Source organism: Felis catus, chromosome A2, assembly GCF_018350175.1.
Source record: "Felis catus isolate Fca126 chromosome A2, F.catus_Fca126_mat1.0, whole genome shotgun sequence".
NCBI classification, from domain to species: Eukaryota; Metazoa; Chordata; class Mammalia; order Carnivora; family Felidae; genus Felis; species Felis catus.
In genome coordinates this window covers 29,647,522-29,675,304 of record NC_058369.1, presented here as the reverse complement: position 1 = coordinate 29,675,304, position 27,783 = coordinate 29,647,522, and the positions used below count along the sequence as shown (strand labels likewise).

General features: G+C 41.6%; 1 protein-coding gene across 5 annotated transcripts in view; it reads right to left on the bottom strand.

Moving 5' to 3' along the window:
• Positions 1–27,783, bottom strand: part of PTPRG (protein tyrosine phosphatase receptor type G) — a 718,204-nt gene that overhangs the window by 221,899 nt on the left and 468,522 nt on the right. The gene's annotated exons all lie outside the window — the stretch shown is intronic.

Here is a 27,783-nt window from a genome sequence, read left to right as displayed (position 1 = left end):
GAAACAGAGCTTCAGAAAGTTGATGTGAACCTGGCTAAGATTAAACATCAGAGGAAGAGTGTAAAATCCAAGGGCTCTCCTTTCAACCTTAAATCCTTCTCTTACATCTAGTTAGAGTTTCTTATTCAAAAAGCAGAACACAGACAAATCAACTCAAAATCCTTCTATCATCTTAATGCTTGAACACTCCTTGATATTTAATACAATTCAGAGAACGAAAATGGACCATAGAATGTTCTTGAAAGACTACATATATGATAAAAATAACAGATTTGGGTTCCAATTCTAGCTTCTTCATTTACTTGTCTGTGAGACCTCAGACAAACAGTCTTATTTCAAAGCATCAGCTTCTTCATCTATGGAATCAAAATTTACCATTGGTAGCGGGGAGGTGGGGAACAAATGAGTCAGCGTGTAGTATATAGTAGCCCCATGCCTAGACCTCATCTCTCTGCTCAGCCAATCACTATCATCATCATCATCACCACCAATATCATCACATTTTAAAGTTAACATTCAACAGACATCCTAAAATTTCTAATAAGAATGTCATTCCACTAATTCTGGAATGATCCTACTCCTTACAGAAAATCAGACCTCCTACATCACTCATTAGCTCTCTGCTGTGACCTCTATGTTTCCACTTTTCCAAATGACGCGATACTATTCTCCACGATAGAGTGTGGAGATGTCCATTATGTGAGTGTGGTTACACCCAGATGGAGTTTGGAAATATGATGCTGAATGATGAATTCCCAGAGGGGAAGCGAAGTCAGAAAACTAGAAAAACTAGCTGACGTATAGGTCAAAGGTAAACAGAGCCATGTTGCCTGAATTACCTAAGATGTTAAGAATAAGGGGACATTTCTGTTCTCAAAGGTAAAATAAGGTAGCCCAATCAGGATACTTTCTTGGAAAAGTCAGGCACCTAAGTGGATGAAAAAAAGATGGGTAGATTCCTCTGGAGGATTTTCTTCCTTACAGCGAATTATTTTTACACTGTGAATTCTCACCCATTCTGGTGGCCTCTTAACAAATGTGTTGCCTTTAGGTTTGGACCGTTTTAGACATCATGCATTTACGTGGAGAAAAATCCATTCAGTGAGCTGCAGACTAAAACAGTCTAATACTAGGTGAATGGTTTCATGTGCAATGCTACTAACCCAAGAAAGAAACTTGGTACACAAGTACATTCAGAAAATACACTTCATTTTCCTTTCAAAAGTCGGGCCCTCAAATTAAGTAAGCTCACAGAAGTTTTTCTTATTCTACAGCCCATGAGCAGGGGTGGAATTGTTTAATGCATCACCTGAATAGTGTCTGATACAAAATACTTTAAGACCTCTTCAAGGGCATTTTCATTTACGACCGGGTGAGGAAATTCATTTTCAGAAAATGTCTTTGAGTCATGCCTCCACCCATCAGGATAATAAAATGTCTCATAAAGAGAACAGTAGCAGAATTCTGAAATATCAATTTTCCTTGCTATTTCTCTCAAGTTGTAGTCTCGTGAATTATGTTAACTTTGGAAACTATGTTAAATATGAGAGTAATAAGTGGATGAAGCTTTGCTGAGTGAACTGGACTTTAAAATGTTGTGTTGTTATTGTTGAGACAAATTTGGGCGGAAGCTGGAAAACTATCTCCCACGAATATCTTTGGAAGGTGTTGGGCCAGCAAATAAATATCCTGAGTAGCCCATCGGCTTTCCGTATCTGCTCCCAAAAGCCATCCCCAGAGCCTACTCCCCAGCGTGTGCTTCCTAATAAAGTGAATCTAAGGCATGCTTAGTGCGTCAGTCGTCTTGCTGAAGAATCATGGCACACATAAACTGAAGGAAAAGATCCAGAAAATCTGGCAACAGAGAGATCTACAAACTGTTCCACACAGCCTTTACCAGTACCAATTATGTACCCTTTATCCCATTTGTATCCTTTCTCTCTGTGTGTGCGCACACAGATACACAATTTCTTTTTACGAATCACTGGGTAGTAACTGAGAGAAATATGCCCCTTTACCACTAAATACTTAAGTGTATAATTTCTAAGAATAAGGACACTCTCTTACATAAGCACAGTATAATTATTCAAATTAGCAAATTTCACATTGATACAATACTATTATCTTATTCACAGTCCATTTTGAATTTTGGCAAATGCCCAAATAAAGTCCATTATAGATCATTATTCTGGTTCTTAGTCCAGGAATCCAATTTAGGATCAAGCTTGGCATTTCGTTTTCTTGTCTCTTTCTGCTGACCCCTCTAGCTCCCACTTTCATCTGGAACAGTTACTCAGTCCTTTTTTTTTTTTTTTTTTTTTTTAATTTGAACAGTGCGAATGAAGTGCATAGGCCAGTTGTTAGGTAGAATGAGGGGTCTGCCTCATGGTTTCTCAGGGTTAGATTCAGGTGATGCATTTGGGAAAGGGTTCCACAGTAGTAACATTGTCTTCACAGTGCATCATATCAGGAAGTGCATTGTGTGGATTCCTCCCAACACTAGGGGTGTTTAACTTGATCTTACGGTTAAGTTGATGTCTACCAGGCCTCTCCACTATAAAGGCATTAATATTCCTTCTATAATTGAAAAGTACTTTGTATGGAGCTATTTGAGATTACATATATTGTTCATCATCTAACTTTCATCCACTAATGTTAGTGTCTATTGATGATTTTCTAACTGTATTATCCATTCTATGTGCAGTAATGGGATTCTAGAGTGAGAAAAAGCTTACCCTTCTCCACAGTTCATTTATTCATTCATTCATTTATTTAAATCCATATGTACTCATTTATTTTGTTTTACTCAATGGGTTATAATCCATTAGCATTATTTATTTTAACATTCAAACTGTCTCAATAGGAGGTCTTTTGCACAGTAGGAAACCCTTCAAATGGATTCCTCTGTCATTCTGCTATATCCCTGTTATTTTGTATTTGTTAGCATCTCCTTATTAGCGGTCACAGATGTTCTAGACTCAATCTTGTCTTTTCCCGGCTCCAGCCCAAAAATTGGCCATAACTTGGGTGGGTTCTGGTTCCTTTGAATAAGGAATGGTATTTAAGGACATTATATCCTAAAGTCACTATTTTCCAAATACGTTTGAGATTAGACCATTTGGTTCTTCAAGAAAACCTACAGCTTAAGTGAGTGAGTCTATCCCAACCAGGACCTTCTTTGCAAGGGAAGGAAAGCTAGATCAACTTTGTATAAATGGATGTGCCTCCACCATGCAGAGTGCCATAGACATGTAAGTCCTCTCACCCATAGAAACAAACTATATTAACATCAACTAAAAAGTCACTGGTAGACCATATATAGCAGCACACAATCAAGGGACCAGTTCTACAAAATCCTTCAAAATCATGCACAAGCCTCACAGACCTGGATGGATGATTCTACAAGTCTGCACTGTGGAATGGCTGGGCTGGAAAAATATCCAGGCATGTCTCTGGTCAGATCAAGGTGATAGATAACATAGGGTATCACATGGCATAACCTGACATCTGGAAAAAAGAATTGCACAAAAATAAAACGCCCTACCAGTGACCAGGAGGCATACGCTAAGATACAGATACAGATATAGACACTGCCTGGATGAATATAGACACTGCCTGGATGAACATTACCAAGTAATGGGAGGGGGATGAAATGGATAGTGTGAGCATAAGGTTGACCAAGGTCAATGCTCTATTGTTGTAGGGCACAAGCAAGGAACATACAGAGTTGCCAACAAAAGGTTCACTTAACTTTCCGTTCCTCCTGCCTTGCACCATTTTCCACCTTGTATTTAAAATGAGTCTAGGGGCGCCTGGGTGGCGCAGTCGGTTAAGCGTCCGACTTCAGCCAGGTCACGATCTCACGGTTCGTGAGTTCGAGCCCCGCGTCGGGCTCTGGGCTGATGGCTCAGAGCCTGGAGCCTGTTTCCAATTCTGTGTCTCCCTCTCTCTCTGCCCCTCCCCCGTTCATGCTCTGTCTCTCCCTGTCCCAAAAATAAATAAACGTTGAAAAAAAATTTTAAAAAAAATTAAAATAAAATAAAATAAAATAAAATGAGTCTAGTTGCAATTTGGTATAAAAACTATCTTAATGCTTGCCTTCCAAATTGAATCACTACATCCCTAGTAGTGTTAAGCTGAATGAACACAAACAACATAAGTGAAAACTAGAGCCTTCTATATTTTCATTAATGTTGTTATATTCTAAACATTTAGTGAGTGCTTACCGTATGCCAGGTACTACAGTATCATTCATTAATACTCACTGAGGTAAGAACCACCATGATCCTCATTTTAGAGCCAAAGAAACCAAGGATTTCCAAAATTTACAAAGCTGTTAAGGAGGGAGGGAGGGGTTAGGATAGGAACCTCATCTTTCTAATCTTAGAGTTCAAGGTCTTAATTACTGTGCTTCCTTACAAAGAACAAGAATATTTGCTTACTGCCCATTATGTATAAGGCCCTATGACAGATGAAGACCCAGTCTGTGCTTAGAAAGACTGAAATATTAATAATTAGAGAAAGTTAACTCTTTCTTTTTTTTGAATGCCAAAGTTAGAGTTGTAGTTAAATGTATCACAAAACACATAAGGCAATGAATGGCTCTTGGACAAATGAGGCATACAGTAAATAAATACTAAAGTAATGTGGTGATGGGTGGGAGGGGACATTTCTTTTAAGGTGGAGTTTCTATCACCTAATGTTACAGTTGCGTGCCTAAGTCAGCTCTCACATCTCCATGATAATGGAGGCAAGAGGCAAGGATCCCAAAATTCTGCGAGTAGAAAAATCCAGCAGAAACTTCTTCGGTGATTCAGAAAGCTCCACATTTTAATTTCAAACAACTTGTATATCTCTTCAGCATGCACCTCACCCCCGTACCAACAATGCCCAAGAAAAAACATTGTGATAAATTAAGTAAGGAAAGAGCACACAGTTCAGACGAAAGGTAACCTACTGAAAGATTCACTAGACATTTCCAGATACTGCTGGGCATCATTTAGAGAGTGGAAGAACACACAGGAACTGCTAGAGATGAAATGTAAACGGGATGAGATAAAGATGGTAATGAGAAAGGCAGCAGCGCAATTAAAAACCACACAGGAGGTATCACACAACCCAAGAGGAGAAATGGGAGTTTTCTGATCACGCTTGGCACCAATCTGGAATAAGCCAGCTGAGAACATGGTCGTGGACCAGAAACACTTGCTCAAGTATAAAAATGTACAGTAAAAGCAAAGTATAATTCCAAGCCCAGTTAATGATCTGCTGGTTCCACTTGTTGGATCGCTCGGATGGGATGATACCGGAATTGAAGTCTGGGCATAATAGGTTCTTAATCCAACTTGACTTTTGGATTGCGCTGACCCATAACTGCGCTTAAGCAGGATCATACGCACTCAACAATGCACCTGCTAGGTCTTTAATTCTGCCATTGCCATCACATAGGAAGACCGATGCAGGCAGTAAGTACATCTGCCGAGTCAGAGCTGTGTCTTTAAGAGTGCTTTTCATCATCAACAGTAAGTTATTTTGGCGTGAATAACATGAGTGAGGGCTCAGAGTGGCTAGAAGCAAGGACACAGTAATGATAAAGCCAAAAAGACTAAAATGAGGTTCTTCCTATCTATAGGAATAAGTAACTAAATGAATAGCAAGGAGGGGTCAGAATTAGCTAAGAGAATGAACGGATCTAAACCACTGGAGAAAATGCTCAGGAAAGTGCAAATATACACCAAAATCAACTGTGAAAAGCTAAGTGGCTCCAGGTATGGGTCTGCTAAACACAGATTATACTACTTTCTTTTTAATCGACAAGAAATTCAAAGTCTTTGCGCCCAAGTAACTAGTCTGAAATTTTGATACCCCAACATAACTTAATCTAGTCATTTAAATTATGGAAAGCCTGATAAATACACACTATATATTATACAAAAATACATGACAAATACTCTGAATTCAGAACCAATAATATGGGTATTTTGCTTTGCATTAATGAAATTTTTATCCCTAGTGGCTTTTTGGGTTTTTTAAAGTTTACTTACTTAGTTTGAGAGAGAGAGACAGAGAGAGAGAGAGAGAGAGACAGAGAGAGAGAGAGAGAGAGAGAGAGAGCGAGAGCGAGCAAGAGTGAGCTGGGGATGGGCAGAGAGAGAGGGAGAGAGAGAATCCTAACCAGGCTCCATGCTCCGTGCCAAGCCAATCTGGGGCTCGATTACACAACCATGAGATCACGACCTGAGTTGAAATCAAGAGCTGGAGGCTCAACTGACTGAGCCACCCAGCCACCCCATAAATGTGATTAATATTTAAATCAGTAGACTTTGAGTAAAGCTGATTACCCTCCATAATGTGGTGGGCCTCATCCAATCAGGTGAAAGTGTGAGGTGTTCCTAACAGGAAGGAATTCTGCCTCCAGATTTTGACACAGAAATTCTGCCTAACTGCCCAGCCTTTGGACTCGAGACTACAATGTCAACTCTTGTTAGAATTTCCAGTCCCCTCTGCAAATTTTTTTAAATACTTTTAATTCCTTGTCAAGTAATTCATGCATCCTCATTTCTTTTTTTATATACATTTTTTTGAAAGTGTATTTATTTTAGAGAGAAAGAGAGAGAGTACAAGCAGGGGAGTGGCAGAGAGAGAGGGGAGAGAGACAGAATCCCAAGCAGGCTCCGCACTGTCAGCACAGACTCCTACGTGGGGCTCAATCCCATGAATCCTGAGATCATGACCTAAGCTGAAATCAAGAGTCAGATGCTTAACTGACTGAGCCACGCCTGCTCTACAAATTTCAAACTTGCCTGCCCCCAAAACTGAATGAGAAATACACCTCCAAAGGTCAGGACCGACTTTAAGCACCTATGTAGGATACGTGTATATGTGACTATGTATCACATTCTAAAACCATTCTGCAAGCCAGTTATTTTTTGAGCTTCCTTGAGCTCTGAATTCTATCATCTTCATTCAGTTCCTTCAAACAGGCTGGAGAATGTAGCACCTGTTACAATCCGGTTCACACTCCTGTGGCTTATAGCAAAGACAACACGACTGGGGGACATAAATGGAGATCCAAGAGCTTGGGCTGTAGAGTCAGACCTGATTTGTATATTGAAGACACTTGGGAGCTCCAAGACTCAGTGTCCCCTTCTGTCCAACAGGGGTATTACTTCCCTCATCACATCACGAAGCACATGCTTTGGTAAAGTAAGAACAGATGAGCAGCTCTCCCTTTTTATTATTATGTATCTTTATTTCTTTATGACCAGAAATAACAGAAGGGATAGATGAACTAAGGTGAAGATAAATTGTTTCCAAAGACCAGCCAACATCCCAATGAGTCTTTGCCACAAAGCGTAACAAAGAAACAGCCAGCTTTCACCGGCAGATTATTTTTAGAAGAAAGGTGTTCCAAAGAAATAGTAGGTATTCAGCACCTTTGCAGGCAAGGTAGCATTTAAATAAACGTTCTAAAACATTTGCTTTATACAATATCATTAATCACAGAGTACACTAATCCTTAATTATTTCCTTTGTTTTCTTATTTTCCCTGCAACATGGTATTATCTTCAACTACTGTACAGCAGGAATCCACATTTTGGGGGCAGAAGAATCCAAAGTGCACACGAGGGCTGTGACTCACATACAATGAGGTGCGGGGATGGTTTCAGGGACCTCTTCCAAAAGTCTCTGTGTGTTACCTGTTTGAGCCATTCTAAGTATTTATCAGCTGATTTTTAGAATTTCTGGTTCAATGCTGCATCTGATTAGTCACGTAAATATTTCATCTTTGCATTTTTCCCTCAGTAAGGACGCATTCAGGCTCTTTCTTGCTTATAGTAGTAAATTCAGTTCTTCAGGGACTTGCTACACATGATTCATGAATTATTTCTTACCGCTTGGTGTCAGTTTGGGCACAAATGAGGCAGGTTCAACATCCACCTATATGTTGGCCAGCTACCCTTTTCATGTACTCAGGAAAGGGAATGGGGAGCTACAGCTCTCCCACTGAATTAGCTGTGTGACCCAGTGGAAATCAGTCGCCTTCTCTGAGCCTTAACATCCCCATGAGTAAATGGAGGGTAAGAAACACGCCAGTGGGGTATAGTGAGCAGTAAACAAAATAAGTCAAGCACCACCCAAGTTCTGGCATATTGCGGACTCCCAAATGATGCACATATCTTTAACAGTTAGTTAACAGGAAAAAAAAAATGGAAATAAGTTAGTGAAAGGATTATTTGCAATCATCCCAAACTGGAAACCAAACACCGATTATTAATGGAATCAATAAAGAAATTGCGACACAGTCACACCATGGCATAGGCACAACTATCAGTAACAGTATAGACAAATCTCACAAACAGTGCTGAGCCAAATAAGGGAGATAACAAAATAATTTTTTCAAAGCATTAAAAGTTTTAAAAAGGGTAAACGGTGTGATTCCATTAAAACGAAGTACAAAACCAGGAAAAACTCATGCAGTTAGAAGCCAACACAGTGGTTACCCATTGGGGGGCAGTAAGCGGAAAAGGTATTCTGGGGGTGCTAATCAGTGCTCTTTCTTCATCTGAGGCCTGGTTGCAAGAGTACGAAAATGCATTCAGCTGTATTGTTTGTTCACTTTCCTCTTTGTATATGATTTTTCAATAATACATAAAACTCATGACCTGCTGCTTTTGAGACTAGAATAAACAAGAGTATAATGCCACCTAATCATATGAGCGGGAAAGAGTTTGCATCCCTCTGTGGGACCCATTCTCTTCCATGGGGACCACTCTAAACCTGAGGGTAAGGATAGAGAGAACTCACCTGCTTGACAAGCAAGTTGAGGTGACAGTCCCTGAGCATGTAGAACCTCGCCAGCCTAGACCACGCGTCCCCTCTTCCCCACCCATTCCCTCAAGACAGACATGGCAGATGAAGCCAAGGTAGCATGTCCAGGGAAACATTCCCCAAGGGTGGCTTAAATGGAGCCGATTCTTAGCCTGCTTTACATGAATTAATGCCTTTTATCCTCACCATTACTTTTTGACAGGGGTACTATTTATATCCCCATTTTATAGAAAAGGAAATTAAAGCTGTGATACTAGGTCTTGTCTAAGTGGTAAGAAGGCTGGGATTCAAACCCAGGCATTGGACCCAGAACGCACACGTTTAAAATCCTCTCCATAGAACATCTGGATCAGAATTCCCACCAGCAATGAGAAGCCCCTGTTAGTTATCTCCAGGATTCAGCACAACGTTTCCAGAGTACTGGTTCTCTCAACCATGGGTGACTTCAGACTCTAGGGGACATTGGCCAGGTCTAAAGTCGTGTTTGGTTGTCCGTTCTGGAAGGGGTGCTACAGGCATTTAGTGGGTAGAGGCCAGGGATGCTGCTGGACTCCCTACAATGCATAGGAAAGCCCCCCAAATGCAAAGAATTATCCTGCCCAAAATGTCAGTAGTGCTGAGGTGTAGAGACCTTGTCTCTACCCACTGTGGTGGGAAACCTGGCCCACGGATGTGGTAAAGCATTTTGTCTTTCCTTCCCTTTTCCCGCTGCGACCGATCTCTAAAGGGAGACAAACATGTCTGCTGTGATGGGGCTCAAAGACTAGGAGAGCAGTTTCACCCCTACACGCAAACCAGTAAGTTCAAGACCACTTTCACCTGCTCTTGGAGTTATGGTAATAACTTTTCTTTTCAATTAAAACAACCGTTCCTTGCCTGCGTAACTACGTTACACATAAGGTTGGGTTCTAAAATGCAGTGGAGCTTAACACCTTGGACACAGTGGTGGGGGAGGGGATCCCTAGGTGCGTCTGGAACTCATTTGTATTTCAAAAACACGAAAATAACCACCGCACTGTTTGTGCTCTTTGTAATATGAAACTTTTTAGAAATTGCTTTGTACTTGGTAGTAACAGCCACATGATTCACCATGAAATGAAGTCTGGAAAATCATTCTGGATAAATGGACCTATAAATTCAATAGAATTTCCATGACAACATAGACTGCAACACTCAACCACAAATAAAAGGTTATAAATCATTCAAAACCAACTAGGAATCAGCAATACCACTCTCGCTTTGAAATACAAGAAACCTGAAATATAGTTTATTTGTTACTTACTCACCCAAAGTTCCCATTACAGTTCTTTCCTCACTTCTGATATTGCATTTTCTACCCCATAATAGGTGTTGCAAAAATGATGATGCCAAGAATTTCCAATTAAGCTAAACAAAATTAACACAGGTTTAGAGTTGGTGGTATTCCTCCCTTTCTCCTAGCCAGAACCCTGCAACAAAGCTTGTGCACAAAGACAAGTTACGCAGTTTTATCCAGAAAACTCCAATTCGCCCTACAGAGCTAATGTTGCCAAATCTGAGTACCTGCAAGAAAAAGGTTTATGAAAAACATTTCTGAGAACACATATGCAAGGCATGCTGGATGCTTCCCAAAAGCTTTTGCGTTCTATAAATCAAAATCAAATCCGCTAATGTCACTGGGACAATCCCCACATTGAAGGTTTTTTTGAGATTGGCTGGGTCAACCCAACTGGAATAATGATTTTATGAAAGAGCTCTTTGCTTCTCTAGTCAACTTTAATTCTGTTGGAGGTTCCCTTCTAATGAACTCTTTTGGATACAGTAGGCTGGGACCACACCCAGTGAGCGGTGCTGACCCCAGGACCAAGCACATAGTAGGTGCTCATGCAGTGATTGTGGAATGAATGAATGGATGCTATTTCTGATATTGGAGGAAATGTACTGCACCTGCTCCATTCACAGCCTTTCTCATTATTGGGTCTCCCTAACAGCCAACACCTTTGGGAAGATTAGTAGTAGAGTATGGAAACCACATTTATGGAGCCATGGCTTTGGCTTCCAGAAGGGCTGCACGCTCCTGAAATACCACCAGAAGATGTACATGTGTGCACTGGACAGCGTCTTTCATTTTCCATCAGATGAACCTTATGGTTCCATCTACTACCATGTGCTGACACCTCTTCAAGATACATTTTCAGCCCTGATCTCACATGGCCTATGGCTTTTGTCAACATCTTCAAGGGCTCTGCAAGCCAGAAAGGTTAAGATCAGAGCTACAAGGAAAAAAAAAAGGGGAACATGCCTCTGTAAGCACAAAATCCTTTCCTAAGACAGATACCCTAGAAACGGTTCAAACCATCCTCTGAAAATTGCACACACCTTTTAAATTGTAGTCAGCAATGTTCGAGATACCACTCTTCCTACATCATTGCTAAACGGGGGAGTTATGATTCCTTCTTATGTTTTATACATTGGATGGACACATGTGTTCTCATCTTTAGTTTTTCCAATAACCAATAAGAATGAAGATCTCTACTCATATTTTTCTCTAATGATTTTCCTTTTTATAATTTAGGAAGGCTCTTTAATTAAGAAAATTATGACCTTGCCACAGTGTTATAAATACAAATGCATTTGCCCCACTATTGTTGGCATCAGGGAAAAAATGAGAATGCATAATAAACAGGAGAAGTGGTAAAATCAGCCATGGAGGGGAGAACACAAGTTGACCAATAGGCACTGACATTGAAAGTTCTCGAAGATATTTTGCTGATGGAGAAAGCCAAGATGCAAAATAAATACACATTTAACTTAAAAAATGCTGTAAGTCAAAATACTTTATTTGTTGCGAATGTATCTGCACAGATGTACAGAACTAAGGAAAGGGGGAGCAAAGGGTCTGGAGAATAACACAAACTCTTAACAGTGGTTTTCTCTGGGGAGGGGGCTTCAAATTGGTTTGGGGCCGAGATAGGTGGTTTGTTTTAATGCAACTGTTGAAAATACTTGGTGGCTCTAATAGCACAACTAGAGGGAAAAGAATCTCCTTTAAAATGACAGAGAGAGAGAGAGAGAGAGAGAGAGAGAGAGAGAGAGAGAGAGAGAGAGAGAAAGGCGAGAGAAGAAAAGTCGGAAAAGAAAGGAACAGGGCCCAAATCCCCACCACTGCTGCAGAGCAAGAAACTGAAGCTACTGGAGCCATTAGGGAACCCAACTCAGAAAACCAGCCTTATCAGCAAAGTGCTCCAAAAGAATGAATCCCTCAGCCCCTAGTGACAGACAGCACGCCATCACACAGGCTGTGATCCTGCTTTATTCCTGGTATCCCTTGGACACAATTCACTCCTCATTTATTTCTGCCTGCAATGAAACACACAACTAACTGTTCAAGCTAACACTCCAAACAGGGAGGTGGGGGGAGGGGGTGTGAAAGAAAGAAAAGTCTGAGCTCCTGTTTCTGATCTACACAGACTATTCAACTGAGCCACTCTGCTGAAAGGTATATTTATGTGGACGAATAGTTTTCCACCTACTTAGCCATAAAATTACAGCGTGCACACTTAGTAAACACCAAGTACTAATTCTCTCCGACCATACCTTTGGTCAGAGAGACACCAGCAAATTAGAGAGAAAAACAGAGTTGCCCAAAGCCAGGCAAAGTTTTGCTGATGTACTTACTGGGTACAACCCTGAAGGGATGATGTGGGGAGAGGCTTTTAGGAAATGGTTGTCAGTCTCAGTGGTGAGAAGGACAGAGCTCTGCCACCAACATCACTGTGAGTATAGACCCCATCTTGGCTGAGTGAGATCCTCCTTTCCGTGAATTGCCCAGAGTACGATTTTGGATGAGGGTGGAAAGAATATTACTGTTAACACCTGTATATCGGCAGCTAGATCCTACCATTAACATTTTAATACACTTGCTTCATCAAGCCAACGGTCCATTCATCTACCCATCCATTTAATCAGGTGCTGAGTTTTCAAGGAAAACACCCATTGTCATTCTCCAACAGTCAGCCATTGTCAAACTAGTAACCTCAACAGCAAGAGGAAGCCAAGAAATATATTCCAAGCTTTAGGACCTAGCCAGAGAATGCCTTGCTGGCTTACAAGGGGGTTAATAATGCTATTAATGAGAACATTGTGAGATGCTGATAGCTATGTGTCAGCAGGGAAATGTTAACAATTGGGAATAAAGACAGAGTTTAAGGGATGGGATGAAAACAACAAAATATCAAAACAATGGCTTTATGAAGTCAAGAATCTACAGGAGCGTGTCAGCCAATAATCACGTTATTCAGTGGCTTCATGCATGCCCCTGATTAGCTAATACCAAAACACATCCAGAAAGACTATACGTTAAATGTAATTGTGCTCAAACACTTGTTTGCGTTACTTGTCTTGAACCTGCTAACATGTGACGGAACAGCGAATACATTCAGATGTTTACCCGGGAAACCTGGTTCATTATCTCCAGAGCCATCCTCACAAAAACCCTAGCCCAAAATCTTAATGAAGAAGTGTTCTAAATCAAAAGGAGCTTACGTGGCCTCCTTGTCTGCGATTTGAGCAGCGTCACAGATGTTACAAGGGTGATTCATGGCATTCCAGAAGCATTATTTACGATATCAAAATACTGTAGACAAGTTCACTGTCAATCAGTAGGAGAATGACTAAATAAATCACAGTACATCTGCACTGTGGAATATTACACAGCTATTAAAATGAATGATGTTGATTCTGTATCTGATACGCAAGGACGCCCATGATATATCATGGAGTTAAACAGGCAAGTTACGGTACACTGACTGTCTCATTTTTCAAGTAGCGGAAAAAATACCGAAGCACGCACAGGGAGGGGAAAAAACTGGAAGAGTCTACAAGAAATTTAACTGTGGTTCCCTCTGAGAATTAAAAATGTAGGTAGGGACAAAACAGCAGCTTCCATTTTCACTCCCTACTACGGTTCAGTACTTTTTAGAGATTTGTCGATGAGAAGAACTTCTTCCGTAGATAGTTGAAAGAATAAGTGAAAGACAACAACCACAAAGAGAGACTAAAATGGACACCAAAGAGCATGTGGAAGACAAGACTTATCAAACCTTATGAAACCATGACAGTGTCCCACCTAAGGGCACTCGTAGGCAATCCGGATGAAGTTTTAGATTGAGCACATCCATGCAAATCTTCCGGCCCTCCAGAAGCCCCATGTGTTCCCACAGGGTCACCACCATCAACCAAGAATAACCATCTCCTGACTTTCAACAGCAGAGATTCATTTTCCTCAATTTCCTTTTAAGGTCATTCTACGCATGAGATTCCATGGTTTTGAGGTCATCATCTCCTATCAGGCCTCCGTCCATATTTTCACAAGGTTGACAACGATAAGACCAGTGAGCTTGAGGCGCCTGGGTGGCTCAGTCGGTTGAGTGTCCGACTTGGGCTCAGTTCAGGATCTCACAGTTTGGGAGTTTGAGCCCCATGTCGGACTCTGTGCCTCAGAGCCTGGAGCCTGCTTCGGATTCGTGTGTCTCCCCCTCTCTCTGCCCTTTCCCCGCTCATGTTCTGTCTCTCTCTGTCTCTTAAAAATGAATAAACGTTAAAAACAACGTTTTTTTATGAGATCAGTGAGCTCTTGTTTTATGGATGCTGGGAGTTAGACAGGGGGCTGGGGTGGTAGCAGGGTCTTCAGAGGCAACTTGTGGAGCTATTTTCAAGGTGATTGCCAAGAGGTAGTCGGAATGAGGTTGGAGGAACAAGAATTTGAGAACCTCCCGCTCTAAAAGTCATAATCTACATTTTTGCAAGCTCCACGTATGAAAAAGCCACGAGGCCATGTGCTTTCCAAAGCTAAGGGAATTTTATCTTTGTGGCACTTCTGTGAGGGAGGTGCTGCTCTTACCCCATCTTAAAGGCTGGGAACGGGAAGGTTAGAAAAGTGTGAGAACAGCCAGCAAGCAGTCAGGGACCCAGACTTGGTCCTCCTCAACAGATCAGACACCTGGAGACAAGGCATACCTCACTGGGCCAGTCAGATGCCACCATAATGCCGTTCAGAGCAGGAAAGAGCCCTTGTCTTGAGATCACATCTCCACTTCAGGAGGTTCTAATACTGGGACTCTGTTCTCTTTCTTTAGGGACCCTCAGTCTAGTTTGTCTCAGTAACAGTTTTGGCTGGAATTCAAATTCTCTCCCATCTGCTAGATGCTGTTAGTGACTCTGAATTCAGCCTGGTCCTTGCCCCCTACTAAGGTCACCTTCACCAACAGTATCTGGGCATGTGCACATGCCCAGACACGCTGCCCAAAGACCCAGCACACAAACTTCCCAGAGCCATAAATGGAGGACGAGAACATGGACCAGCAGAATCTACAGGAGATATTATCCGGATGCTAACAAAATGTGCGAGAGGGGGCGGGCTTCAAAATAAAAGATGAGACACATTTAAACTGAACGTTCAAATGTCATCATGCTGTCAAGCTCCTCCCAACCATAAGGCAACTTATGCTCATGTCCGAAGTTACTAAGCAGAGGTTAGGAATGGAGTCTTTCTAGACAGGGCACAGCAAAGATACATAGCTTATGTGAAGAACGATGGCCAGGTAAACCCAATTTTCCATGCTGCTTCCTGAACTGCACGGAGAAAGGCTGGATCAGTGAAGATTGCAATGCTAGGAGAAACACATCTGCACATGCATTGTTGGGTTTTCAAAGGGGTCACGGGTGGGGTTATATTTTTATTCAGAGTATTGTATTCCCTCTTAATATAGCCCCATGTTCTGGTCTAAAGGTTGGAGTTTTGGGCTTTATTATTTCTTGAAACGCCTACACCTCAAGTATTTTTAACATGCTGGCTCAATAATACCTTCCCACGGATCCCTCCATGTGATTGTCTATTTGTGCCTCACGGAGATACCCGAGTTTTTGTTCCTAGTCTGGGAGCACAGGGTGGTGTAGAACATATAGCTCTCTGAGTTTTCTGAGTCTTAAGCAGCACATTAGCAACCCTCAGAAGTTCTCAGGCATTACCTTCTGGTAATGCTAACCGCATAGCAGATGGATTTTTTTTCGTTTTTCAAAAGCATCCTACTGGGCTTTGCAGGCCACCAACACGGTGGCTCTGGGAGCCATAAACCTGTCCGGGTACTGCTTTGGCAGAGCTATCTTTGTTAGTTGGTATTCCTTTCAAGAGAGCTCAGAGTTCATTTTCCAGTTTTTTGAGTTGTTACGAGGGTCCACAACCATGTTAATGGTTGGGGCCAAGAGAAAATGCTCTGGTTGATGTGGGTCATGATAACTCCCTAGGGTATAACACCCAACACACTTGGGAAATGGTGATCTGTCAGTATCCAGCAAAGTGACCACAAAGAAGCTTTTCTCTGAAAAGGAGCGCAATACTCCTCTTCTTGAGCAGTAGAAAACAGTGCAAACCAGAGGCTGAAGGATATGGGCAGGCCTTAAGTCAGAATATCCTGACAATCTGCTCCAGTGTCCAGTCCAGAATGACTATGGCTTCTCACCACAAAGACGAAGACTTCACAAATGTCCTCTAGGTGTAACCAGCATAAACCACCCACTTTCCCTAAGACAGAAGGCCCATTAAAACCCTGATCTCAATTGCAAGTATCTCCCAAAATAACAAGTAAACACACTAACTTCCGGTCTGCCATTAGAGTCATTTGCTTTTTTCTGGAAACGCAGATAACCCCTTCTTGTTTAGATAAAACAGATTTCTTTTTATCTCAAATTTATTTCAAAACTACTATTATTTATTTATTTATTTATTTATTTATTTATTTATTTATTTATTTATTTTTAATGATTGCAGGAAGAGAATTTAGCGATCTATCGCTTAATACCACCATCTTGCTTTGAAAAAAAGTATCAAACTGTTCAGAGAGCACACAATGTGCTTTGGGTCTCCTGTCTTCCTTCTCCTGCCCACAGATGCCACAGAGCTTCGAAAAAGTTCAGCAAAAATGTCTTGCCTTCCTCCCTCTCTCCACTGGCAACCACGTAAATAAACATTAAGTCTAGGTAAAGCAAAGCAAGTGCCAGGCCACATGCTATTTCCTCCCGTCCTAAACCAGTGATTCTTAAACGGAGGAGATGCTGCTCCCCAGGAAACATTTGGTGATGTCTGCAGACATTGTTGGTGGTCACAACTGTGGCAGGGGTGCTTTTGGCATACAGGTGGAGGCTTAGGATGCTAGTGAACACCTTCCGATGCATGTGACACAATAGAGAATTATGCAGCCCAAAATGTCAGTGCCAAGGTTGAGATGCTCTGTTCCATTTAGGCTAACAGGCTAAGTGACTCATTTGTCCTTTGCACACAGAATACAGCACATAACGTATACTGAGTAGAGATCAAAACCCTCCAAGTCCATGACCACTGGACAAACACTTCTTACCAGGACACATTCCCAGGTCAATCGTGTCTGGATAAGATGCTAATATCATGATGTTTGCTAGCTGACTGCTGAATTCAGAAGTGCATGATCTACTTGGGTATGAATGCATTTCCCAAATGTATGCTAGAGCCTTCGGCTATGGAGCCACATGGACTTGAATTTGAATTCTATGTTTATTGCTTTCTAGCTGTGTGAGCTTAAACAATGGTATGGTTTGAATTGTGTCTCCCAAAAAAAGATGCTGAGGTCCTAACCAGCGGTACCTGTGAAATATGAACTCATTTGGAAACTGGGTCTTTGCAAATGATGATGTTAGGATGAGGTCATTAGGAAGGGCTCTAACCAATATGGCTATGTCTATAAAAAAAGGAGAAATTTGGGCACAAAGACACACACAGTGAGAATGTCATATGAAGATGACAGCAGTTATGTGTCTACAAGCCAAAGAATGCCAGATTGACACCAAAGCACCAGAAGCAGAGAGAGCAGCACTAAACAGATTTCTTCTTCACAGCTGTCAGAAGAATCCAACATGGCCAACATCTTGATCTGGACCTCCATGAGGTCCTGAAATTTTTTTGTTGTTTTAAGCTCTCTCATTTATGCTACCTTGTTAGGGCAGCTCTACAAAACTGGTAAGGGAACTCCACAAGTGTCTCGGTGTCTGTGAAGTGGGACCAAACAGAGTAGCATCTGGTTCTTCTTAAAAATTTTTTTTTAATGTTTATTTATACTTGAGAGAGAGAGAGACAGCGTGCAAATGCGGAAGGGACAAAGAGAGTGGGAGACACAGAATGTCAAGCAGCGTCCAGGCTCCGGGCTGTCAGCACAGAGACCGACGTGGGGCTTGAACCCATGGACCCTGAGATCATGACCTGAGCCAAAGTTGGACACTTGACTGACTGAGCCACCCAGGAGCCCCGAGTAGCATCTAGGTCTAAGGCTGCCATGAGACGCAGTGGGACGCAAAGTGACACCTCAAAGCAGCATGCCCGTCCTCCCTCCCACCATTAGCGGGCAGCAAGGTTAGCATGCCTTCCTCAATGCCATCAGCCATGTTAGCTTGACTTCGCTTGCACCATCACCTTTTTTTCTACCACATTTTGCGATTCTAATCCAAAATTTTAGAAGTACGGTGTCATCTTTGCAATGCGTGCAATGCTCTAATAACCGTCCTCTATTAATTGCTGCCTCAAATTTTGCCATACAGTAGAAGTATGGACTCAAGTCCACTAACACTTGGACCATAATTGGGCCTTAATGACAATACTAACCACAACAGCAATTTGTGTCGTCAGTGTACCAGTTCAGAACAACCAGCAACAGGAAAGCCTCAGATCTACTTCTACCCGGAGAAGCCCTACTCAGCATCTGTCAGGATTCCAATGAAATGTTACCTACTACGTGAATTACTTCCAGAGCAGCAAGCAATCATTCCCCTCCCTGCTTCACCAGAGACCCCCGGGGGCGGGAACCTCTTTCTGCTTCCGATACAGGCTATCATTCAGCCTTTATAACTTGTCTATAAACTTAGTTGGCAACATACAAGCCATATGCAAGTAAGCACCACACAGACAGAAACCACATCCTTTACATCTTGGAATGCCCTGTCATAGGCTGCCACATGCTTAATAAACGAAGAACTACGAAGTTCTGTTAAGACCGTGACATGGGATTTTTAAAAAGTACAAACGTAATGGAGTTCCCCGTTTTTGTTTCCATTTCCATACACTTGGAAGAATTCATATATCCCAAGGAGACACGTGATTAGGGAGCTGACTCAACCTACACTGTTAACTCTGGCTCTTCCTCCCTATACAGTCCTCCTTGGCAGACAGGTGAAGTCAAGGGACACTCTGAAGAACCACTGACTTTCCTGACTCTTATCATCAAATTACCTGGCCCATGTCTCTCTCCCTGGAGGACCAACATCAAGTGACCCTCACTGATGGGCTTGCAGATACAAATATCTTGACAAACAGGGGACAAGTATATTCAAGACAACTGGAGAGAAAGAAGACCAAAAGAGGGATAAAACTAGAATCTAAAATAGTAGCTAACTGAGGGGTGCCTGGGTGACTCAGTCAGTTAAGCGTCTGACTTTGGCTCAGGTAGTGATCTCACAGTTTGTGAGTTCAAGCCCCGCGTTGGGCTCTGTACTGACGGCTCAGAGCCTGGAGCCTGCTTCGGATTCTGTGTCTCCCTCTCTCTCTATCCCTCCCCGACTAGTGCTCTGTCTCTCTCTGTCTCTCAAAAATAAATAAGTGTAAAAAAATTTTTTTTTAAATGGTAGCTAACTGGGGCATCTGGTTGGCTCAGTCGGTTAAGTGTCTGACTTCGGCTCGGGTCATGATCTCGTGGTTCATGGGTTCGAGCCCCGTGTTGGGCTCTGTGCTGACAGCTCAGAGCCTGAAGCCTGCTTTGTATTCTGTGTCTCCCCCTCTCTCTGCCCCTCCCCTGCTTGCATTCTGTCTCTTGACAGAATATAAGTAAAATAAAATTAAAAAAATAAAATAAATAAAATAAAATAAAATAAAATAAAATAAAATAAAATAAAATAAAATAGTAGCTAACTAATAAGAGATGTTTGACAACTATAGAAGGCCTACTGTAAGATTCTGGAGACAGGGAGGACTTTTCCTTGCTCAGAGCTATAGATGCCATGGAAGTTTTAGTATCTCAGGAATCCTACTCTAATGCAGTAAGAACTAGGATAGCAGCAGCAACTAACTTTGATCATAAACAGGCAAAAGGGGACAGAAGAGGACCCATGTGAGCACCGTGATAGCTTTGGGGTGAAGACAGGTTCTTGAATGGGAAGGCACACACGGGAGATATCAAGGGGGATAGAAATATTCCATATCTAGATTGGGATGGTGGTTTACACACGTAAAACCCATCAAGTTGCACACTCACCACCTAAAAACTTTACTGTAGGTATGTTATACTCAACAGAAAGTCTCAAAAATTCAGCACTGAATGAGCAGCTAGCTTGGCCAAGCTAGAAAGCCAATTACCTCACCACCAGTTTGAGCCCTCTGACCCTTTAAAAGCGTTGGAAGAGAGGGAGAATAGGAGAGAGAAGCGGCGTCTATATTTTAGTTTACATTTAGATGAGAAGAAATCTCAGAACGGAGACCATTCCCCGAAGACCCGGAGGGCCCTGAATATAACTTACTGCATACTTTTTATCCCCAACACCACAGGTGTGAACCAGATGTCATGCTTATCTTTCCCACAGCAAACAAACTCATGCCTTCAGAATATTAAGCACTAGCTAGAGAAATTTCAAATATATTAAAAGCAAGGCAGTGAAGTTCAAAATGCAGATAATCGCTTACAAATTACTGATTTCCTTTGGAGAGCAATTACATTTATAAATATGAATACAGTCTATATTAAACCAAGAAAAATGACACTCAAATATCTGTCAAGAGTTTGATGTACCCTTAGGAAAAAAAAATGTTTTTTTAAAGCCAGAGAATGCACACTAACACATCCTTTTGTCAAATGGCATTGAAACTAGAAAAGCAAATGGATTTAAGAGACTCTGATCTAAAGAATAGTTTAAAAATTAATGTGTGGCCTAAGCTGAGCTCCTTGGCTACTCTGGGTATCTCCCCCTTCTCTAGCAACAAAGCAACATGCAAATGAATCTGACAGGGTGAAGGCCATTTATTAACATGTAAATACGGATGAAGTATTTTCCTTATGGCTTAAATCTAACACTCAATAGCAGTTGATGTTTAATTCTTCTCTTTTGTCTTTATTTAAAGTAATGCAATAAGGAAGTGAAGGGCTAGCCAGAGTTCTAAAGACTGGTCATTTCTTGTTATACAGACAGCGCTCTCTATATTTTTTAGATCATGCACCTACCCCGCTGGTACAAATTTTTTTGTGCGCATGCATCACCAGTCTTTTTGTTCACCGATAAATGATACACCTGGGGGTGCCTGGGTGGCTCAGTTGGTTAAGTGTCTCCGAATCTTGATTTGGGCTCAGGTCATGATTCCAGGGTGGTGGGATCGAGCCCTGCATCAGGCTCTGTGCTGAGCATGGAGTCTGCTTAAGATTCAATCTCTCTCTCTCTCTCCCTGTCCCTGTGCGTGTGTCTCCCTCTGTCCCTCTCCTCCATTCACGCTCTTTCTCTCTCCCTCTAAAAAAAAAAAAAAAAGGTACACCTGTATTCCTGTACTAAATAATATAATGTGTTCATTCTAAACACACACAGAAGCGAAAACAAAAAATGAATGGAATAAGGGTGAAATAAACACTTTCAAAATCTGATGCTAATCTTTGCATTACTATTTTGTAACTTCACAAAATATAATTTTAGGTGAGATTGATAGTTAATGGTAAGAGACACAAAAGCACCTATCAAATTATCTTGATAACTTACAGTTTTCATGTCTGATCCCATCAGATCCTCATTAGTTTTTACCCATAAGATGGCTGACAGAGAGCATGTTGATCAAGCCATTTGTCTATTTTGGGAATAATGGTTTAGTTACAAACATAATATTAACACATAGATTCGCTTACACAGGGATTCGTAAAATGCAACTGACTGTAATACGCTGAGAGCAATTGAATGCTCATGCCTTTCAGCACACCTTTCTTTCCACTGGATATCTGCCACAGAAGACGTGACCACCTGGCACACAGACCACGTGAGGGCGCCAGCTGCCATGTATATATCAAATATCAATAAAGCTTTCTTTTAAAAAAACATAAAAAACAACATTTTAGCAAACAGTCTTCCCTGAGCCCCAATGGTTCAAGGTTATGCAGCTCACGTTGGAGAATAATTTTATCATGTATCAGAATTCCCCAGAATAGCTTAGAGAAAATATAGATCCCTAAGCCTGAAATCAGAAATTCCATTAGATCCAGGGTGAGGCCCTGGAATCTCAAGAGTTTAATTCCAAATCAGGTATTCTGTGCCTTGAGAAACTCCAAACGGGTTTGCAAATATGACAGGAAGTAATTTGCAAATGACTATTAGCAGACATCGTTGCATGCTTAGAACCTGCTTTCTAGTACAACAGTTCCTCATCAGGAGGGCACACGTCTGGGCTCCCATCCCATCCAGTAAGTCCAGAGGAGAGTCACATGGCAGCCAGCTTTGGTCACTACTACCCTAGCACCTCTCCCATCCAAACTGGCCTCAATTTGGGAGGCCTGCTACCACCTACACCTTGTTCACAGGACACATGCAGTTAAGTGTTTGTAGGATTCATGGCCGATGGAAAGAATGGGAGCCTGATGTCATACCGTCAGGACACGTGAAGGTGTGTCTGAGTTGTGCTCCTAAGTTGCTTTATTTACTGCCTATGGCACACCTGGAGGTTTGACAACCCCCACCCCCACCCCCACCTCTGGTAACGAAGTTCTGATTTTCTTTGGGTAGCAACTCCTTCCCCACCTTTAGAAGAAAAGCTTTCTATGGAGCCTTGGGCTGATGGACATGTGATTCATTCAGAAGAAGTCAAAATTAAATGGAAAATTTCCTAGAAATAGTCCAGGAAGTATTCTCTTTTCCACGGGATTTGAACCTAGGAAGGTATTAGCTGGAGTTGCTGTAGGCAATGCCAAGAAGACTGACTGCCTGCTTGAGAAGGGGAGCCGGGCCACAGAGATTCCTGATAACTTGTCTTTATGGTCATAAATCAATCCTACCCCTGGACTTTGCACTGATGTGGGCCACTAAGTTCCCACGTTTTTCTCAAGGATTCTGTAGTTCCCAATCAAAACAATACTAACACAGCTGTGCAAGGCATTATTATCCCTGTTCCTCCATTTTCTTCTGTAAAAAAACAAAGCCACTGTGTTGTCTCATGCACCTGCCAAGTCTGTATTTCTATTACTTTACATAAGTCAAGAATCACTACATTTATGTTTTACCTGTTGTACCTGTTTTAACAATTTCCCTTTTCAGATACTATCTTTTTCCTAATATTATTGGCGTCCACTAAAACACTACCACAGTCTTCATTTTTCAGTCCATTGACAACTTAAAAAAAAAAAAAACCTCCTTGGTGTCAACTTAGTCACACATTCAATTATTTCTAATATTTTCCCACTTTAAGACCATTTTTGATGGTTTTCAATGTCCAGGAGAAACAAGATAAATTCTATGAAAAGTCACATGAGGGGTGCCTGGGTGGCTCAGTTGGTTAACCATCCAACTTCGGTTCAGGTCATGATCTCCCTGTTCCCAAGTTCAAGCCCAGCATTAGGTTCTGTGCTGACAGCTCAGAGCCTGAAGCCGGTTTCAGATTCTGTGTCTTCCTCTCCCTCTCTGCCTCTCCCCCGGCTCTCACTCTGTCTCTCTCTCTCTCTCTCTCAAAAATAAATAAACCTTTAATAAGAAGTCACATGAAAATTACTTCCCCAAACCACTGTACTTCAGCCAACAAAATTTAGCTTTCCTCAGAATTTATCTAAACAGCTCAGGAATATTTTTCTTCCCTGCTTTGAATTCCTTTTGACTTACCATGCAAGCTGAGTACTGCAGAGTTCATAAAGTGCTCTAAGTGTAAATTTCCCTACAAGTTTTCCCATCAACCTGTTATGGTATTGTGAACCCATGAAAGTTCAAGAACAAATTACCTCCCAGCATTTTTTTGGTACTTACCTAGAAAACACAGGCAAAAATCTAACAATCCAGTTGATAATTTTAATGGGCACAAGACAATGAAAATCCTGCACATCACTTAGAAAGTTACTGAGTAAAGGTGCATTTGATCACGTGAAACAAGCATCTTCAAAGTAAACTTATTAAACATGCACTGCCATGTAAATATTTCAAATGGGAAAGATATTTTTTACCAGACTGAAACGCTGAAAATTACTTCTAAAAAGCCCTTCTATATCCAGTATACCAAATGGCTAAGCACCTCATTAACGTATTTGGAAATGTAGACATTCTATAAACTAAAACTCATTTTCAAGGCAAAAAGAAGCACGCATAATCTGGGGCATCACTTTTAAAAACCAAACACGCTGTTCACGTTATAGTCTTCCCTCCTTATTCACCATTTTGCTTTCCAGTTACCGGCGGTCAACCACAGTCCAAAGCAAATGATCCTCCCTCTGTTGTCAGTCGTAGCCTAATGCTACATCACAGCACCTATGTCATTTACCTTACTTCATCTCATCACATGAGCAGAATACAGTACCATTAGACTTTTTGAGAGAAACCACATCCACATAACTTTTATTATGGTATATTGTTAATAACTGTTCTATTTTATTGCTGTGGTAAAGCTTTCACTGTGCCTAGTTTATGAATTAAACTGTATCATAGGTATGTAGGTATGGGAAAAAACTTAGCATATATAGGGATTAGTACTGTCCGTGGTCTCAGGGATCCACTGAGGGTCCTGGGATGTATCCTCCATGAATAAGGGGAGACTACCGTATATAGATCTCAAATGGACAGGAAGTTGCTTAGCACTGAGTTAGTTGAAGGATACAAAAAAGGTACAATGAGAGATTTTCTTTCCCTAGATCCTGTTTTATTTTTGAAAATACTTCTTAGGGGCTCCTGGGTGTCTCAGTTGGCTAAGCATCTATCTGACTCTTGATTTCGGTTCAGGTCATGATCTCACAGTTTGTGGGTTCAAGCCCCAAGTCAGGCTCTGAGCGGACAGGGAGGACCCTGCTTAGGATTCTCTCTCTCCCTCTCTCTCTGTTCCTCCCCTGCTTGCTTGTATGTGCGTGTGTGTGTGTGTACGTGTGCACGCGTGTGCACACACACACACGTGCACACACTCCCAAAATAAATAAACTTAAAAAAAAAAAACTTAAAAAAACACTCTTTAAGATCGTCCCTTCTCACACTGTTTTTCAAGGTTATCAACTTCAAATTTGTGTCAAAGTCATTTCTCCTTTTAGTTCATAAAAATTCAGTTATACATTGTATCTCGTCTGAAAAGGCCAGAGAGAGAAACAGGCAGCCGGCCACTTGTTCAAGCTTATCTCAAACTTCCTTTACTCAGAGCCTTTAATTAAATGAAAGTTATGTGCCTTCACTGGACCAGTTTTTGAATTATACATATTCTTTTCCTTTGTTCCCTGCAAGAGGGGAAAAAGAACGTGTTCACCTTTACAGATCAAATAAAATATGATGACACAGCAATTAGGGAATGTCGGTAACCCGCATGATTCTAGATGGAGAATAACGGACCACAACATTCTCCTTCAGTGTCGGTCTGTGGTGTTCCAAGCCTTCCAGAGACTCAAAGAGACCGGATGGTAAATGAAAAAGGTAGTAAGGAGACGTAAGTTTGTAAAAGTTGTTCTTCCTGTTGATAACATTACAGTGTTTTCCTACCTCCCAACTTTACAAGAAGTAATTAAAAGCTACTGTTGTTCTCCTTTGAACAGATGGAAGGATTTACTCCTACCTATCATGTCTGCACTTAGTGGTCACAAAATATATCTTGGGAGAAATAGGGGGACTTATACTGTTCTGTTTCCTTTACCCCCACCAACTAAGTCAAAGGCAGGTAGCAGAAAAGTTATAAATTGCCAAACGAGCGCGTCACAACCCCCGTTACCCACCTCAACTTGACTAGTTTCTTTGGCTGTAAACACATTGCTCCATAGGGGCGTGTTTTGTCTAATCCTGGAAAAGAGCAACATTCACTGTCACTTTCTTTTCTTTCTTTTTAAAATCGGGCTTTTTTGGGGCGCCTGAGTGGCTCGGTCGGTTAAGCGTCCAACTTCAGCTCAGGTCATGATCTCACGGTCTGTGAGTTCGAGCCCCGCGTCGGGCTCTGTGCTGACAGCTCAGAGCCTGGAGCCTGTTTCAGATTCTGTGTCTCCCTCTCTCTCTGCCCCTCCCCTGTTCATGCTCTGTCTCTCTCTGTCTCAAAATAAACGTTAAAAAAAAATTTTAAATCGGGCTTTTTTATCATCACTACATAATTCACCCTCTTTTCTCCATAAAACAACATTATTATGTTAACATGTTATATTAAATATGAAACACTCAGAGGCGGCTTGCAGAGGTAATTGTCTTACTTTCAGCAGGCTTCTAAGAAAAGCAAGTTTAGCTTCCCAATATGAAATATAGTAATTAATGGAGTGTCAGGTTACTAATGCACATTTAAAAAAATATGAGTGAAATTAGCTATGCATCCCACTGTTTTAACTGCAGACTGGAGCTAAAGAAGCATGCTGGCTTGTTTTTTGCATTCATGTAAATCTCAACCTGAAATCTGTTTTAAAAAGGCAGGGGAGGGAATAGTAAGGACAGGAAAAGAGTAAGGCTTACTGAATTTATGAACCCGAAGGCCTCTGCTGGAATGATTTCTATCTGGGACAAAAGGGGCCTTCCATCCTGAGGCATGAGCCATCTCTGTAGAAGTCAGCATTGACGCCCAGAATTAGAGAGAGAGGCAAATGCATATTACATAAGGGGACAGCTGAATGGGGGAGAAAGAACTTGAACTTCATGTAAGTCTCAAACTGTGAGCAAGGCACTCAGGGAGTTGTGCACGTGCAACAAGAAACCCAAACAATCCCTGCATTCGGCACAAGGCAATTAGATAGAAGTCGATGGGGCTGTGCAGGCAGTGTATTTTAAACACAAAGACCAGGATTTAAACTCGAGATGATGCTTGCAAACCCAGCAGATATGCGTTTTAATTCTGGGCTCTCTTTGTGACTCTGGCACTTATACACATGGGCAGGTTACCCTCTCCAAGGTATCATCCAGAATACAGGATTTATTATTACCTACTTCGCACATTGTGAGATTTAATGACACAATGTTCGTAATTAGCTCAGCACCCAATCAGTGCCCAATAAAGGCTAGTGGTTATTATTGGGATAGTTTTCCAATCCATACAGTAGGTCTAAAACATCCTTCAAGGAGGGGTCCAAACAATCCAGGTTAAGTAACAAACATCTACCACGAAACCTAAAGATGATCTTCCCAAAAGGTTTATTCAACATTCTTCCTTTGAGTGAAATCACACAAAGATTTATTTTTTTGAGGTACAGTTGACATATACAGAGATTTTTGGGAAATCTTTGACTATGAGAAATGTGACTAGTTCAGATTGTAGGTGATAAATGAATTCTGAAAGTCTGATTTTTTTTTTTTTAAGTCAGCACATAGCCATAAGAGACAGAAAGCTCCCGCCAGGCTAAACATAGAGAAGAAAAGACATGAACTTAAATCAAAGGTAGCAAATAGGTTTAATCTTGCATGTGAATGCTGAGTAATTGGTGGTGGCTTCTTGGCTCCAATCTTCCAGAAGGATGAAGGAAGTTTCTTCGACTCAGGGGAAAGGATTGTGTGATCAGTTAGTGGGATCTAGCCCGGGCTCAGGAGCTATACTCAGAAGGCACTTATAATTCCTGCACTATACACTGCTGTCATCCTCCCGGAAAAAAAAGGAAAGTTCCGTGGAAGGTGGGCAGGCACACCGAAGGGAGAAAAACAGATGAGCTCCTGCAGGGTGCACCCCTCTACGTACCTTCGATGCATGGATAGAGCAGAACAGATGCAAATGCACAAGGACATCTTTTGGGGGAGACAGCA